This window comes from Camelus bactrianus, chromosome 15 (genome assembly GCF_048773025.1).
Source record: "Camelus bactrianus isolate YW-2024 breed Bactrian camel chromosome 15, ASM4877302v1, whole genome shotgun sequence".
NCBI lineage: Eukaryota > Metazoa > Chordata > Mammalia > Artiodactyla > Camelidae > Camelus > Camelus bactrianus.
This window is the reverse complement of record NC_133553.1, coordinates 59,547,667-59,564,520: the sequence shown is the minus strand read 5'-3', so window position 1 is coordinate 59,564,520 and position 16,854 is coordinate 59,547,667. Positions and strand designations below refer to the sequence as shown.

At 38.1% G+C, this 16,854-nt stretch overlaps 1 protein-coding gene across 3 annotated transcripts in view; it reads left to right on the top strand.

Annotated features, from left to right (window-relative positions):
* Positions 1-16,854, top strand: part of PELI1 (pellino E3 ubiquitin protein ligase 1) — a 151,221-nt gene that overhangs the window by 89,216 nt on the left and 45,151 nt on the right. The window contains exon 1 of one of the 3 annotated variants that reach the window (XM_074341219.1): positions 12,628-13,091. The exons of the other annotated variants lie outside the window; for them this stretch is intronic. The gene's annotated coding sequence lies outside the window, so the exon portion shown is untranslated. Of the gene's footprint in view, positions 1-12,627; positions 13,092-16,854 lie in introns of those variants that run through there. 3 annotated transcript variants of the gene reach the window in all.

Genomic DNA, 16,854 nt, shown 5'->3' with positions numbered 1-16,854 from the left:
ATTAGGTAGTATGTCTCTCAATTCCCATTCATTGAAATATCTCAGAACTAGATTTTTTGCCTTTATTAAGTACTCAATCCTCAGTCTTCTCTTTCTTTCAAGTCATATATTTAGCTAGTTTCCTTAGACACTTTTATATTTATCTTTCTAGACCTCATGCCATTTCTGCCTCTATATATGATTTTTTTGTCGTTTAGGCAGGATTCTTTTTTAGTAAAAATGTTAGCATATCTAAAACCCAATTTACTTACATCTTCTCCTATCACAGTGAGTCATGGTTACCCTTAACTCTATACATATTTGGGAGTAGGATACCAAATCAAGCCCAAGTCTCTTGGGATTATAGTCCATCAAGTTCGCTGAAAATAGGAAACCTTTCTACTTGCCCAATTTCTGGGGATTGGGAAGAGGTGAAACCTCCTATTTTATGTATACAACCAATCCTTATTATTCACGAAGTACATATTTGTGAACTTACCTACTCACTAAAATTTACTTGTAACCCCCCCACCCCTGCAATCAATACTCATAGTGCTTTTGCAGACCCTTCATGAACATATGGAGAGCAGCCAAATTTGAATCACCTGGTGCTCACATTATAAGCTAAGACTGAGTGCAGCAATGCTCAGCCTTCTTGTTTCAACTCTCATGCTGTAAACAAGTTTCCATTTTGTGGTCCTTTTAGTGCCAAATTTTTCACATTTTTGTGCCTTTTGTTGGTGATTTCGTTATTTAAAGTGGCCCACAAACATAGTGCTGAGGCTCTGTCTAATGTTCCTAAGTGCAAGAAAGCTGTGATGTTGCCTTCAGAGAAAATATGTATGTTAAATAAGCTTCCTTCAGCGTGAGTTATAGTGTTGTTGACTGTGAGTTCAATGTTAATGAATCAACAATATATATTAAATAAGGTGTCTTTAAACAGAAGTACACATAAAACTTGTTTAGTATTGATCAGCTGACTAAAATGTTGGGACCAGGCACTCACAGGAATTTAACCCTGTATTTCCTCTAGGAGCAATCATTCAGCATTTGCTAATTAAGTGTTCACAGCGACTTTATAAAACATAACTACCACCAATAATGAGATTTGGTGGTGTGTGTGTGCATTTCCGTGTAGTAAAATTACTGCAACTGGTTAATACCTCACTAAACAGCATATTATAGTTTATAATATGCCCCTGAAAGTCCTATAAAATCTAGTGAAATTATATGTACATCTAACTTTTGATTCAGCAATTGTATTTCTAGAAATCTATCCCAAAGTTACAGTGGTAAATAGAAGGACATCAACCACTATGAATCTTCTAATGGAAGTGCACAACACCACCTTTGAAACAGTCTCAACAAAATTGAATATGAATCTGATTATGCCTCTAGATATAACTACCAATTTGTAGAAAATTTAAGGGACAGAGGAACATGTGAAACATATGTGAGTGCAATCAGCAGAATCCAGAATCCATTTGTCCAGAAATTCTATTGGACAAATGACCTGGATTCTTCAACAACTAACAACCTCCATACACACACATATACACACAACTTGAAGCTAAAAAGAGATTTAACTACTGGTAGTTTTATATAAGAATGTTCTTAACAGCTTTATTCTCAATAACCAAAAACTTGCATTAAGCAAATATCCAACAACAGGGGAAAGGATAAACATATGTAGTAGTGATAGTAATTATAAGAAACAAATTAATCCAGCAATATGGATGAATCTCACAGGCATTATATGGAGAAGAAGATGGACGTAAAATAGTATAAAGTTCTAGAATAGGCACTAATCTAAGGTTTAAAAAATATCAAAGTAGTGGTTGCCTGTGAGGAGGTAAGAGGCACAAGGGAACCATCTAGGGAGATGGAAGTGTCCTGTGTGAGAAAAGAGGTGTGGGTTACCCTGGTATATTTGTTTGTCAAAACTGTACCACTGGGATTTGTATATTTAAATATATGTACGTTTTACCTCAAAAAAAACTATAAAAAATTAATGGAATGGAAATTGGAGAGTGACTGGAAGTATAGATGATATAAGAATGATAGACTGTTGATCACTGTTGAAGCTGGGTGTTGAGCCCATTTATTATTCTGCTTACTTTGTATATGTTTGGAAATTTCCACAATACAAACTTGTTTTTCTTTTTTTTACAAAGAGAGAGACTTAAGAGATGTAACAACCAATGGTATGTATATTCCTTTTTGGATCTCAATTCATAAAAACTGTCTGGATATTTAAAAATATTAAAGAAATATTCAAGGGAAAGTATTTTTAGGTGTGATAACTGCATTATTATTATATTTTTAAAATAAAGATACTCACTTTTTAAGAGACACATCTTGTAATACAGATGAAATTATATAGCATCTGGGATTTGCTTTGTAATGAACCAGTGGGGGGAGGTAGAGATAAAACAAGATTGACCTGGAATTGGAAATTGTTGAAGCTGGATAATGAGTCTGTTAGATTATTCTCTGTCATTCTGTGTATTTGAAATTGGGGTTCATTAGACTATTCACTGTCATTTTATGTATTTAAAATTTTCTATAATAAAAAGATTTTCAAATAATAAATTTTTTAAAAATACTCTCATAAATTGAAAAACTCCAGGCTGGCCAAGTCTAGTCAAATGGATGGAACTGTATGTCTACTACTGTGCAACTGTACTGTATCTGAGATGAGTCAGGGTAGGTTGAGGACAGGAGCCTGGGCTGGTAACACTAGAAGGGGATGTGTGGTGACTCAGGTTGGGAGGCTAGGGGTTTTGTCCCATGACACAGTCACGTGAGGTTGTGAAGAAACTGATCTCTGAGAGGCAACTGTGGAGGCAGGACAAGCAGAAGGAGACACAGATGATTAAGGCAGGATGTGAAACTGCATGGGGGAATTACTGGAGAAAATATTAAAGCAGTGGGGTTTAGGAGAGCTAGTTGTGAAGAATCAGTCCTCAGAAAGGCAGAGCTAATTGGAGTCACCTTTCCTGATACAAATATGTGGACATGGTGGGTAAATATAACAACAGAAACAAGAATGAAATACATAATTGAGCTTGAAAGAAATCCCTATTGCTGGGGGAAAAAAAAAGTTGTGTCATGGGGAGGGGACTCGAAACCAGAGACCTGAATCTAGGCCTTAGGGGCTGGGAGTCAAGGTTCAGTGCCCACATGGGGACAGGAGATGTGTCCTCCTGCCTGGAGTACAGAGGTTAGAACTGGGTCTCCTGCTAATGCCAGGAATTTTAAAAAGCTGCACAATCCATGAAAAGTAGCTGGGAGAGCTTTGTCCACCAGACTAGACAAGTAGCAAGCAGTTTGTTTTCTGTTCTGAGCTCTGAGTAGAAATAGAAAAAAAAAAAAAAAAAAAAAAAAAAACCTCCTGGGAGAAATTTAAACCCAAAGCTCCATAATTGGTGAGTGTAGCGTATGAATTTACACTACCTTCGTGATAAGAGAATCCCAAGTTAAGAAACGTGCATGAAAACTAGTTCAGGTGGGTGAAAATGTATATATTTGATAAAGGACCTATAACTAGAATATCTAAAGAACTTCTATTAATAATAAAAGAAAGAGTATACTAGAAAAATGGGTAAAATTTTCACTTATACTTTTCAAAGAAAGGATTCTCAAATAGCCAATATTCTTATAAAAAGTTGCTCAATTTCATTAATCATCAGGGAAATGGAAATAAAAACTACAGTGGGATACTACACACTCACTAGAACAGCTAAAATGAAAGTAACAGAAAATAAAGGTTGGTGAGAATGTAGACACATAAATATAAATAAGCATTTACTGTAAAAAAATGACAATGGCAACTGATTTTTAGGGAGTTAAGAATAAGGTGGAACTAAATACTAACAATAATATGGAAGGTGGGACAGACAGGGTATATCAGAATCTTTCTGAATTCATTGTATTGTTTGGGAGTTGCTTTAAATTGTTGATTAACTTTACACTTTATTAACTGAAGTATACCCTATTAAAAATCTAAGGGTAACCATTGGAATGGTGGGTGTGGTGTGTATAACCATCATTGCAACAGGCATTTTGAGTGAGACAGTTCTCTATGCAGTCGTCTGGGCCCCGCCTAGGAAATGCCAATAGCAGTGCTCAGTCATCGAGAAAAACAAAAAATGCCCTCACATATTTCTAAATACCCTCTAAGAGATTGGTGACCCCACTAATTGAGAACCATATTATGAGAAAGATAAAAGGAGGGAAATAAAGAAAACATGAGCCAATCTAGGGAAAGGGGTGGTGGAAGAAAAACAAGGAAGAATCAATTAAGGACATTGTCACATCCATTGGTTTTATTTCATAGACTCTTAAATTTAGGAGACATCTTAGTTTATTTAAAAGAGCACTCATTTACCATCTGGATTTTCACAAGAATATTTTGTTTTGCAAAAAGAATCCCATTTCCTGTATCACAGTCAGGGTTATTGTCCTTTTCCTGTGAAACCTTGTCTGAAAAACTGAACTGACTACAACCTAATGAACATATATTCCTCAATAATATATCCATTAAAGTGAATAATTAATGGAATATCTCAAAGCTCTAATATTATATGTTAATGATAACCCTTACCTGGTCTGAATCTAGAAAGCATTAGTTAGTTTTTCATCACCATGTAATTTATTGGTTAGACCCAGGTCTAATTTTTAATTTTTTTTCTTTTATCAGATTTTTAAAATCTTGAATAAGAAAATAAAAAATTCTGATAAAATAATATTTCAAAATTTCTTATTTCTTTTCATTGTCAATATTGATATACTTCAAAAGAAACTGCTTTGGAAAAACATACTAGGACCTCTTAGCTGCCATATGTAATAGACTCTTTCAAACCTCATTTTACCCCACCTCCCCTATTCTAAAACACTTTTCTCCTTTAGATTCCTTGATAATGCATAATGGGTTTATTCCTACTTTCTGCTCTTCCTTCTGATTCCTTTATGGATGCCTCTTCCTTCCCCTTGCCAGCCCTTAAAGTTGGTTTTCCTCAAGATTCTTTCTCTGGTTCTAAGGGTCAAGCTCTGAGCTCAGACAACCTGGATTTGAATTCTAGATCCACAGTTTTGTATAGTTGAGTAACCTCAAGCCTATAAACCCTAGTTTCTTCAACTGTTAAAGGAACAAGTATTCTATTAGTCAAGGTTCTCCAGAGAAACAGAAGCAATAGGAGATAGTTACACACACACACACACACACACACAGATTTAGTATAAGGAATTGGCTTACACAATTATGGAAGCTGACAAGTCCTAAGACGTACAGTCAGCAAACTGGAGACCCAGGAAAGCTTATGGTGTAATTCCAGCCTGAAAGTCTCCAGGTTCAAAACTCAGAAGAGTCAATGCTTATGTTTGCATTTGAAGGCAGAGAAGGTGGATGTCCAAGCTCAGGGCAGTCAGACAGGAGGAAAATCCTTACTTGCAGGAGTGTCAGCCTTTTTGTTTTATTCAAATAAGCTTTCAACTGATTGGATGGGCCCACTCACATGAGGGAGGGAATCAGCTTTACTCGATCTACCAGTTCAAATGTTGTTAATCTCATGTGAAAACACCTTCACATACACACCCAGAATAATGTTTGACCAAATAATGTTTGGCAAATATCATTGGCCCAGTGAGGTTGACACATGAAATTGACTATTACATATCTCATAGGGTGGTAGCAAAGATTAAATGAAATATTATATAGCGGATGCTTGGCACAAGTAAGATCTCAGTAATGCAATAAGTGTTAAATACTGTCATCATTATTACTCTACACACTTCCTGGGTGATCTTATCCACACTCTTGGTTTCAGTGATGGGATGAGTTCTAACTATATATCTCATGTTTACTGGTTATCACAGAATTCACTTCAGGCTTAACTGTTGAAAATGAAATTTATCACTATCCTGGGAGGCAGGGGGATGTATAGCTCAGTGGTAGAGCTTATGCTTAGCATGCATGAGATCCTTGGTTCAATCCCCAGTACCTCTGCTAAAATAAATAAATAAATAAACCTAATCACCTCCCCCCCAAAGCGAAATAAATAAAATAAAATATTCTTAAAAAGAGAAATATATCACTATCCTTCTATTCAAAGTTGCTTCTCCTCTAGTGTTCACTCTACTAGTGAATAACTCCAACATGTAATGCCCAGTTACACAATCAGAAACCTCAACATTATACTTCTCTTCTTTTTCCCTCACCTCCCACATCCAATCAGCAATCAAGTCCTGTTCATTCTGCCTCTTAAGTGCCTTTGGTATCATTCTCTTCTTTTCATGCCCCATAGCTACTTAGTTTCTCCCTCATTTCTCACCTGAATTATTGCATATTCTCTCCACTGATCACCATGCTCAAACATAAATATGACTTATGTCACTCCTCTGTTTAAAATTTTTCAACAGTTCCTCATTGCCAAACTCCTTGGCAAGGCATGGCATACAATGACTTCCATGATCTGATCCCAGAGAATTTCCCCAACCTCATCATTCAGGGTGCCCACATCATACCCTATAATCTGGCCGTACTGAACTGCTTGTAGTTCTCTAAACAGGCCTGGCTATTTCATTTTTCCATGTCTTTTATTAGAGTGATAGCTAAACTGAAATGTCCTTGCTTACTTGGTGAGCATCTACTTATTTTTCAGGACTCAGCTCAACTACCAACTACTCTTAGAGGTGCTTCCTGACTGCATTCTCACACAACATTGATTATTCCCGTCTGCATTCTCACTATTCCCTAAACATCCTTCGAGAAACGTGCCCATAAAATTTGATTGCACTTATCCATTTACTTGTTTATAAGGTTTTTGAGGGTTGGGAACATGGCTAATTCATCTTTGTGTCCATGGCCTGGCTCCACAGTATATGCTCAATAAGTATTTGGTGAATGAATGAATGCATGAAATTTGAGGTACAAAAATACAGGTAATTATTCCAAGAGTAAACAAATCAATAGGGATGGAAACACAATCTAAATCCCCTCTTCTTGAGTTTTCCACTTCTCTCATTATTCAGTATTTTTTAAAGTTCCAAAATAACTGTTGGCACACATGTTTGTTGAACTAATGCTGAGAATATATAGGCTGCATTCTTTGGTGTACAAGCGTATTCCTTTAAAACATTAAAATCTTAACTAGCTTGTCTTTGACATTTTCCAAATATATCTGAAATGTCAGAGCCAGCATTTGGGGCCTACAAATCTTTTGAGTGAAAGCCCAGGCCTTCAAATTGTGTGCCATTCACAGGTTTAAAATAGGAACATGTTCCATGTTGACTGTGAGCTATTTGGAGACTTTGAGGACATTAGAAAAGAAAAATTTTATTTTGGGGAGGAATGTTGGAAGGTAGAAGTTTTGAGAGATAACCTATATCTGAATATTAAAATGAACACACATGGGCACACACACACTATTGTTCTCAAATCCAAGAATCTCAGCTAAAGTTTAGTATGCAGTCTAGGGCCTTCCTGATCCCGAAGAGAAGTCTGCCTGCATTTTTAGTAAAAAAAATAATAGTAACTCCAGTATGCGTGAACTAACAGGATATAATCATTTGTTGGTATAAAATATGCAAAATTTGGACTAAACATGAAAAGAAATGTTCCTTTGCAGCAGATGAAACAGTTCCAATAAAAGGAGAAAAATAAGTCTGCAACAGTTCTAAGTCATAAGAAAAGTTTGGTGTGTCCAATTTTCTCTGCATCATTTACTAGTAAATTAGACTTATTGCATGATGTTTTAGAGAAAGGTATTAATATTGTGATTTTTTTTCCTTATGTTCATATCCTAAATAGCATTTTTATATTTGTTTGGGGGAGACTAGAGGCATATTGTTAGTTGATTTTTATATGGTCATATGGTAGAGAGAATGTTGAAATTTACTGATCAACTTGCTAAAATCAAGAGCTTTTTAGAATTTAGGAGATCTAAATAATCCAATTTATCAGTCCCTCAAGATTCACTTTCGTACTAAAATGACTAGATATCTGAATATACCAAATCTGAAACAGCAGATAAGCAACAAAAAGATGACTACTTTGGTCAAGGGAATGTAGGTGTTAAACTAGACAGGTAGACTGAGTAGATGGTAACTGGAAGTGCACTCATTTTCCATGACTGAACTGTCCTCTAGTCAAAGGACTGCAGATTTTGAAGACCGATATGGAACTGTGTGGTGGATACAATGTCAAAAAGAGATTCACAGATTTTTATACATAAGTGAATGCCACTCAGATTTTCCACACCTGACTTTGGAGTACAAACCTCACCATATTTCTAAACTGTGATGTGTCTACCTTATTCTGGTGGCTCTGCTTCAAAGTAATATATACTGACTGAGCATTTACTATATTCCAAGGATTACACTAAACAATTTGCATGTATTTGCTCCTTCAAGAAAAACTGATTGAATTAAGTGATGTTCATACAAAAGATGACCTATCCCTGGAATTCTAGTGACAAATATCTGAACTCCAGAACTTTGCTGATGTTGTAGGCCATGTGACCAAATGCTGGGCAATGTATGGGGCTACCTGATTCTGGGAAGTACAGTTTATTTCTACTTTAGGCTTCTGGGTGTTCTGATTAGATTCAGCTATGCATATCATAGGCTGAAAAATAACTTCCTTTCAACAAGATAGAAGTTTATTTCTCTCTCACTTAAAGGAAGTCAGGCAGTGGAAAGTCTAGAGCTGTATGTCAGCTCCATGGTTATTAGGGACACAGAATTTTCCTATATTTCTGTTTTTATTAGCTGTACTTGTTATTAGCTATACCTGTTTATTATTATCTTATTAGCTATACCTGTTTGTTTTATTTCTGATGGCTGTTTTAATGTTCAAAATATGCTTTTTTAATTTATCACAATTTACCTTCAAATAATAGTATAGCACTTCACATACAATGTAAATTCTAACAATGTAATTCCATTTCCCCCTTCCATCCTTTGAACTGTTATTGTCAAGCACTTTACTTCTACATATGTTATAAGTGTTACTTATTTAATTTTTTAGTCAATTATCTTTTTTTTTTTTTTTCGCTTTAGTCAATTATCTTTTAAAAAAGTCTTTTATATCAACTCACATAGTTACCATTTCTGGCACTTTTCATTCTTTAGTATAAATCCAAGTTTCCATGTGGTATTGGTTTTTTATGCCAAAGATACTGCTGTAACATTTCTTGTAGTGCAGTTCTGCTGGCAACATTCTCTCAGCTTTTGTTTTCTTTAGCTTTCATTTTTGAAAGATATTTTCTCTAAATATAGGATTCTAAGTGAAGCCTTTTTTTCTTTCAGCACTTTAAAAATGCCCTTTCATTGTCTTCTGACTTGCATAGTTTCTAAAGAAGTTTACTGAATTTTTGCCTTTATATCTCTATACATAATCTACCTTTGTTCCACTGGCTGCTTTTAATCTTTTCTTCTCATCACTCGATTTCAACAATTTAATGATGTCTTTTGCAGTGGTTTTGTGTAGTGTGTGGGAATGTGTGTGCTTATCCTGCTTAGGGCTCACTGAGCTTCTTGAGTCTCTGGGTTTAAAATTGTCATCAAATATGCAAGTATTTTCACCTGTATTACTTCAAATAATTTTTCTATCACCTCCTCACCCTTCTTTCATCTGGAACTCCAGTTACACATATATTAGAATACTTGGTATTATCCCACAGATCACTCAGGCTCTCTGATTGTTTTTTCTGTTTTGTTTTGTTTTTCTTCTTTATGTGCTTTATTTTGGCTAGATTTGACTGTTATGTCTTCAAGTTTACTCATCTTTTCTTACGAGTGTCTAATCTGCTTCTGAGTGTCAACCCTATGTAGTGAAATTTTTATTTCAGAAGTTGCAATTTTCATCTCTAGAAATTCTATTTTTTATACATTTAATTTCTCTCTTTCAGCATATAGAACATTTATAATAATTGTTTAAATATTTCAACTGCTAATTTTACCATCTGTGTCATTTCTGGCTTTGTTTATTGACACTTTTTTCCTGCTTATAGATGACATTTTCCTACTTTGTATGTCCCAGTTCTCTCACTAGTTCCCAGACATCCTCATGATTTTCCCACCTACTCTTTAAGTGCAGGTGTTCCCCAGGGTACTATTATTGACTCCTCCTTTTCTGCTGTGCATACACTCCCTGGCTGATCTCATCCACTCTCATAATTTCAATTACTATCTATGTGATGGTATATTCCAATTGTATCTTCTGACTAAAGTCATATATATGACTGCCTACTCCACTTCTCCACCTAGATCCAGAGCTATCTCAAACTCAGCATATCCAAAGTGAACTCATCAAATTCCCCCTCAAAAGCTGCTCAATGTCCTGTATTCCCTAATTCGGTGAATGGCAACACTAGCTCATAATCATACAAGCCAAACATTTATGACTTATCATCCTTCTCCTTCCTTGCAGTAGATACTGTGGTCCCCCCCTTCTCAGCCTTCTTTCTTGTTTTTCTGGGTAGTCACCTCAATTTACATTGGGATATCCAACCTTCTCATCACAGCTTTGGATCTAGGTGCAGGGCATATGTCTTTATCCTAAGATAACTAGCCTCACGCCATCCCCTGGCCACCATGATTCAGTTCTTGAGGCTTCTAGGAAAGGAGTTTTCTCTCCTTATTGAAAGGTTGACTCCCTCTTCTCTTTTTGGGCCTGGATGGTGAAACTTACAGCCACAAGAATTGTTGGCAACCATACAGCCAATGCTAAGGAAGGAAAAACAATGAAACAAGAAAGAAATGTGTCCTTAATGACATCACTGGGCTGTTGAATCATTCAGCCCAATAGCCTGTCTTTTCACTGGACTTTCTATCTAGACAGGTCAATATTGGTTTATTGGTTAAGCCAGTTAGAGTTGGGTTTTTTGCTGCTTGCAACCCAAAGCATCATAATTGATAACCTTCTTTCACCCTTCACCCTCAAACACAGGTAAATTACTCACTAGGTTCTATTAATTCTATTCCTTAAATGTGTCTGATTTCTCTCAGTTCTGTCTCTTGCCACTGCCAGTGTCAGTTCAGGCTCTCATCTTTTTTTAAATGAAATGCATTTCTAAAACGCGTATCTTATCAAAATTTCATCTGCTTCCAATTGTGCTTCCAATTGTGGCATGGTTTTCCATTGCTTCTAAAAGAGTCTGCATCCCTTAGCTATTGTACAAGAGCCTTCATGATCTGTCTCCTTTATCTTTTCGTGCCTCTTATTGCCACTCCCTTCAACCCCATCCTGCCACAAGCAATGCTGAACTCTTTGGTCTTATGCCTCTTTGCTCTTGCTGCCCTCCACTCCTGCCCCCAGTGCTCTCACTAACTTCCCTCTTGTCCTTCCACCACCAAAGCACACAGACACACTAACTCCTAGTCATTATCAAGTTTAAATATTCTTTGAAGCATTTCCTGACCTCGCCTGAGTCTGGAGGAGCTGTGTGTCAAAGCACCTGGTTTACATTCCTATTAAGGTATTTATCACACCGAGTCTGTTTATTTACCTGTCTCCACCTCTGCACAGTAAACACTTTGAAACAATAAATTTCTTTTACATTCTTGTATCTCTATTTCTGAGAACTAATAAAAGTGCCTGAGACATAGTATACTCAATAAATGTTTTTTGAATGAATAATTATGTGGTCTGCAAACATAAAGATCGTTGATCTTGAAACTCTGTGTCTGAAACCTCAACTTTTCCTGTGTTTCTGATTTCTCAACATTAATCTTTTTCTTCCTAAGTATGGGGTTCTAGGTAGGCTGAGAAGGATAACAAAAGAGGTTGGGACAGGCTGCCTTTAGTCCTCTGAGGATCCAGTAACATGTCCTACCTTTCACCACCCTTCTGCACCACCTGTTCACACCTGGGTGCTCTGTATGGGTGTAGACTTAGCTGACCAGCCCAACAGCATACTCAGACCTTGGTTCAGACTTCTCTCATTGCCAAATGAACGTTTGCCAGTGTATATACAGTAAACAGTTCTCAACTTTCCATTTATCTTTTGGACTTATACTTTTAAGAAATTTGTATTTCTTAAACATTGTAGGCCTTAAAATTAAAAAATCTGGATTATTTTGCACCGATCAAGTAAGATAAGTGATCTTAATCCCGAACTTTACCTTTGCTGGCCTTAAAGTTAGACGTGACTAATTGAATGAAGAAATTAACTAGGGGAATCTGATAGTGGTGATATTCCTAACAGTTTTGCAACCTATGTTAAGTTATTGAAAGCAACTATATTTTTACAAGTTTTAGGTTAAAAAACCAAAAACGAATACATAAAAAAAACCTTGAATTTAAGGCATAAAGGAAGGGAGGGATGTGGGTATTTGTGATTTGAAATTTATGGGATAAAATTAAGCAACAGGGAAGACAAAGATATGGTGAAGAAGTCAGATTTCACTGGGCACTTGTGAGTGGTGAGGCTAGAAGTTGGGGGTGGAGCGAAGGAAGAAGGACTAGCTAAGAGCAGGATCCATAATACAAGGAGGGCCTTGTTCAGTCACCAGCAGCACTGAACACGTTCCCTTCCTCGGTGTGTCGGTGACCATAGTAACAGTGGGGCCGAACCTCTCCCCCCGAGCATGCGCAGTGCAGAGCGAGCGGGACGCGTCCTCAACAATGTATCCCTTCTTTTCTCTGGTGGAAGAACTACAACTCCCAAGAGACCACTCGGCGCCGCGACGCCGCCTCCCGCTGTGGCCCTGCCCCGTCCCCTCCCTCCGGCCCCGCCCTCCAGCTAGTCTCCTCCCCTCCCTCGGAGTGTGTGTCAGTGACCCAGAGGCGGTGTGAGGCGGAGGGACCGTCGGGGGGCGCCGCCGCCGCCGCCGCCTCCAGCAGCAGCACCAGCCGCGCGGCGCGTTCGGATTTGCCTCGAGTCCTCCGGGAGCGCATCACAAAGCGGGCCCCGCGGCTCTCCCTCAGCCCGCGGTTCCTCAGTGCTCGGCTCCGTGGCCAACTTCCCCTCACCGGGCTCTGCCGGCTGGTGAGGAAGGCGGCGGTGGAACGCCGGGCTGTCTGCTCGCGCTCCCCGCGCACGCATACTTCACCCCCTCGCTCCACGCCTCGGGGCCGTGCTGGGATTCCGGCCACCAGCAATTGTCCGGTGAGTGTGGCCGCAGCGCGCCACGGGAGGGGTCGCGGCGGGGCCACCGAGGGTCACGGGCCAGGCGGGCGCGCAACTTCCTCGGAGGCTTCCCGGGCGGCCGGCCGCCTCTCCCCGCCAGCCTGCGCGCCCCCGCGCCGTAGGCGGCCCGGGCGCTGAGTTTGCGGCGCCTGCATCCCGCGCCCTCGCAGGAGGAAGCGCCTTTGTCAGGAGCCGGCCCGGCGCGCCCTCCCCCTTCGCCTGAGAGCGGGCGCGCGGCAGCCAAGTCCGAGCCTCGAGCCCCGAGCCCCGAGCCCCGAGCCCCGCGCCCTGCGCCCGGCGTCCGGCCGCCAGCTGCCCGAGAGGAGATCCGCGGGGGCGGGGAGCAAGACAGAAATGAAAAAGAAACAAAGGGGGCGGTGGGCTTTTCTTTTGTTTGTGAGAATCTGGTAACTTCTTTTTCCTTCCTTACGTAACACAGACTTCCAAGTTAGTCATTCTTTTTATTGTTATGATTATTGTCATCATCTCTGCGTGTCCCTCGCGTTTCCTTTCATCTCTGGATCTCACAGCACTTAAAAACATTAATTAATTACACCTCCGGGGCCCCTACGAAACAAGTTAAAACACCAGCTTCCGTAAGTGGGTAAACTGAGGTCCAGAGGAGCTCTCTAATTGATGGATATGCGTGATCTACCACCGCGCCTGGTGTCTGAGGATCTGAAAGCATTTATGAGTAAGAACTTGTTCTCCAGTGCCCCGTGGAAAAGTTAAAGATACTCATTTTACTTACAGGTTAACTGAAGTCTAAAAGAAGTCTGGGTAATTGTTAGGTAGTTCAAATAATAACTCTTATTACATAGTGTTTGAATCTTAAAACCTCAAAGGACTCTTGAAAAATGTTCCGAGTGGGGAAAATACTGTACATCATAAACTCACCTCACTCATCTACTTTTATTTTTGTACATGCAGGTCTCGTAGGAGGCAAGAAAGCCATGATGGGGGTGGGGGAGACGGATTTTTTAATGTAGGTTTAACAGATTTTAAACTCTACACACAAAGAAATGTATCTTGGTTTTAATAGCACCAACAGTCCTCCTATCGTTTAGTCATCAAATAATTGAGTGAACACTATCCATAAGGCGCTGGTTGTGCTAAGAACTGAAGCATTAAGTGTACAAAAAGGTCATCTGTTTGTTTTGGTTCAAAGGCTGTGTACTTCTCTTGCTCTGTAAAATGTTGTTTTGTTCTCATAGCAGCTGATCTTTTGTTTCAGAACTGGCTTTGTCCTTTTCTACATTGAATATGTATTCTATAACTGAGGAGAAACGTTAAAGAGTTTTTTGTTGGGTTTTTTTCTTTCTCTTTTTTTTTTAGTTTGCATAGTAGTGTAAATTTAAAGTTTTGAGTTGTGGAGGAGGTTCAGTTTCTTCAGTTTTTCTGTTTCAGTTTATGACGTTTTCTTTATAACTAACACAGAAAATGTTTTCTCAGAGTGATCAGATTTACATCTCTCAAAACATTGCCCTTGTACAAATACAGCATATGAATTCCTTTTTAAAAAAAATTCACACCAACAACTTCTTCTGGAGTAAAATACTTAATTCTGAGGACAAGTTTGTTTATTTTGGTAGTTGAACCAAACTAGAAGGTGCTGAAAATTTAAATCAAGCATCATTTCTACTAGCTGTTTCCTGAGGTGAATAATGTCAGAACTGCAGTAACAGTACTTTCAATTATCTTAAATTCTCTTGAATTTAATTTTGTATTTTATAGCCACCCCCGGATTTTAGATTCTGGTGATTATATCAAAAAAGAAAAAGATATTTGTTATTTTGGTTTTTTTTCCCTCAACCCTCTAACCTATCCCCTTTCTGTAGTATGTTAAAAGAAATCTTGAGTTTAAAGTGAACAGTTGAAAAATAGAACAGTTAAGTGTATGGAAAGTTGTACCTAATAAAGTGGTTATAATGCTTCATCTAATAAATATAAGGATTTTTAAAGAGAAAACTCACCTAGGTTTTTAGTAGTGTTACAGAAATGCTGTAATGTAATAATAGTAGTGTTTATTGACTTGGGAAAAAAAGAAGTGAGCTGGGAATTATGCCTTAGTGGCAGATTTGTGGGGGAGAGGGGAGAAATCTGTGCTCCCCTTAAAATTGCATTTAAGTGACCTTACAGTTGGTTATATTGAACTTTTTCTGTAGCATTTACAAACCAGATTTACCAGAGGCATTTGTACTTTAAGGAATCTACTAACACACTGTCTGCTCAGTCACTGGAGTCCAAAGGCAGAAATTAGTGTTGACTGTCAAAAACTGGCATTGCAGATTTCCTAGTTTCTTTGGGATCCCTTAAAGGAAATAACTGAAAAAGGCAGAAAGACAGGGCAGGTACTGCTGAATGCTGCTGAACCAAGTTTCAAGGGGAGGCTTAAATATGTTTCCATCCGACTTTGTTTCAGCATCCTTTCAGGTTGTCAAAGTGTCACCAGTATGTTGAGGTCTGTCAATTCAGAATATACCTTATGGTGATTGTCCACTAGGTCAGCTGTTAAGGACTATAGTAATACTGCTTTGTGAGCAACTGTTTTCAGACAGAAACTTCTGTAGCTGATAGAGATTTTCAGCTGGAGGATTTAGAATTGAAAACTATCTTTCTAACAGTCTCACATACATACATTTACTGTGGGACATCTATATAGACCTCTTCTCATATTTATTAAATCACACAGGCTTATATGGATTATTTTATTACGTCTATTTTAACTGCATATCTGAAAACATAATGACACGTACACAATGGCACTGAGAGATGATTCTAAGCATTTCTTTGGAAAAGTTATTCTGTAAAGTTACATTTATGTTTTTTAATTTTAACTGAGGAGAGTAAGACAAATTTAAAAGCCAGTAGAAAGAAGGAAGAAAATTAATAGAATGAACGAAACCTACTGAAGACGTTTTTAAAGAGTACAGTATTACAGATTCCTGGCAACATTACACAGGGGACAAAATTCTAGCTAAACTCCATAAACAGTGAATTCCACTTAGCACTTTCTGTTTATAGATCTCTAGCCATCTTTCCCAGATTCCCTCTAAATACATCACGCAGGAAAAGTAAATAGAAATCATTCTTTCAAGGGATTTTGGTTGTTGGAGATTTGCTTTACACATGTGGTATTGGGGAGGTTATTGTTTTTTCTTCTAAGTTTGACCTCTGCCAGAGAACAATTTCCCCCAGACTAATGTGTGGGAACCTCAGAACAAGAAGTAATGGACACAGAGTTAGATATAATTTCAAGTTATACCACTAGCTATTTTTACGTTCTCTTGAAAGACCACTTCTAATAATTGTTCTTTCCAAAAGTTGAAAATAGTTGACACTTAGTAGGTCCTACTATTTTTGTTGTTTTTTTGTTGTTGTTGAATGAATTTGAAAGTAATAAAGAGAAAGCACAAGATTTCTTGAGTGAATGTCAGGGGATTTCTGATTTTTAAATAGAAGTAAATGAAACATGAACATCTAGTTGGAGCCTTTCAATTAGCATAGCTTCCTTTAGAAGTAAACTTAAGAGGAAAAGAGCTTCATCAGGTAATTTAAGAGAAGTGAATTGTAAACAAGTCTAAGAAGACCTGATTATTTTTTCAGAATGTTGTACATGATGTCTTAGATATTTTTTGCCACAATGAACTCCACTTGAGAGAAATAGTTTTAGATAGTACTCCTTTTATCACCCCTAAAATACTTTTTTGCACCTCAAAATACCATTTACAGAAAAATAGAA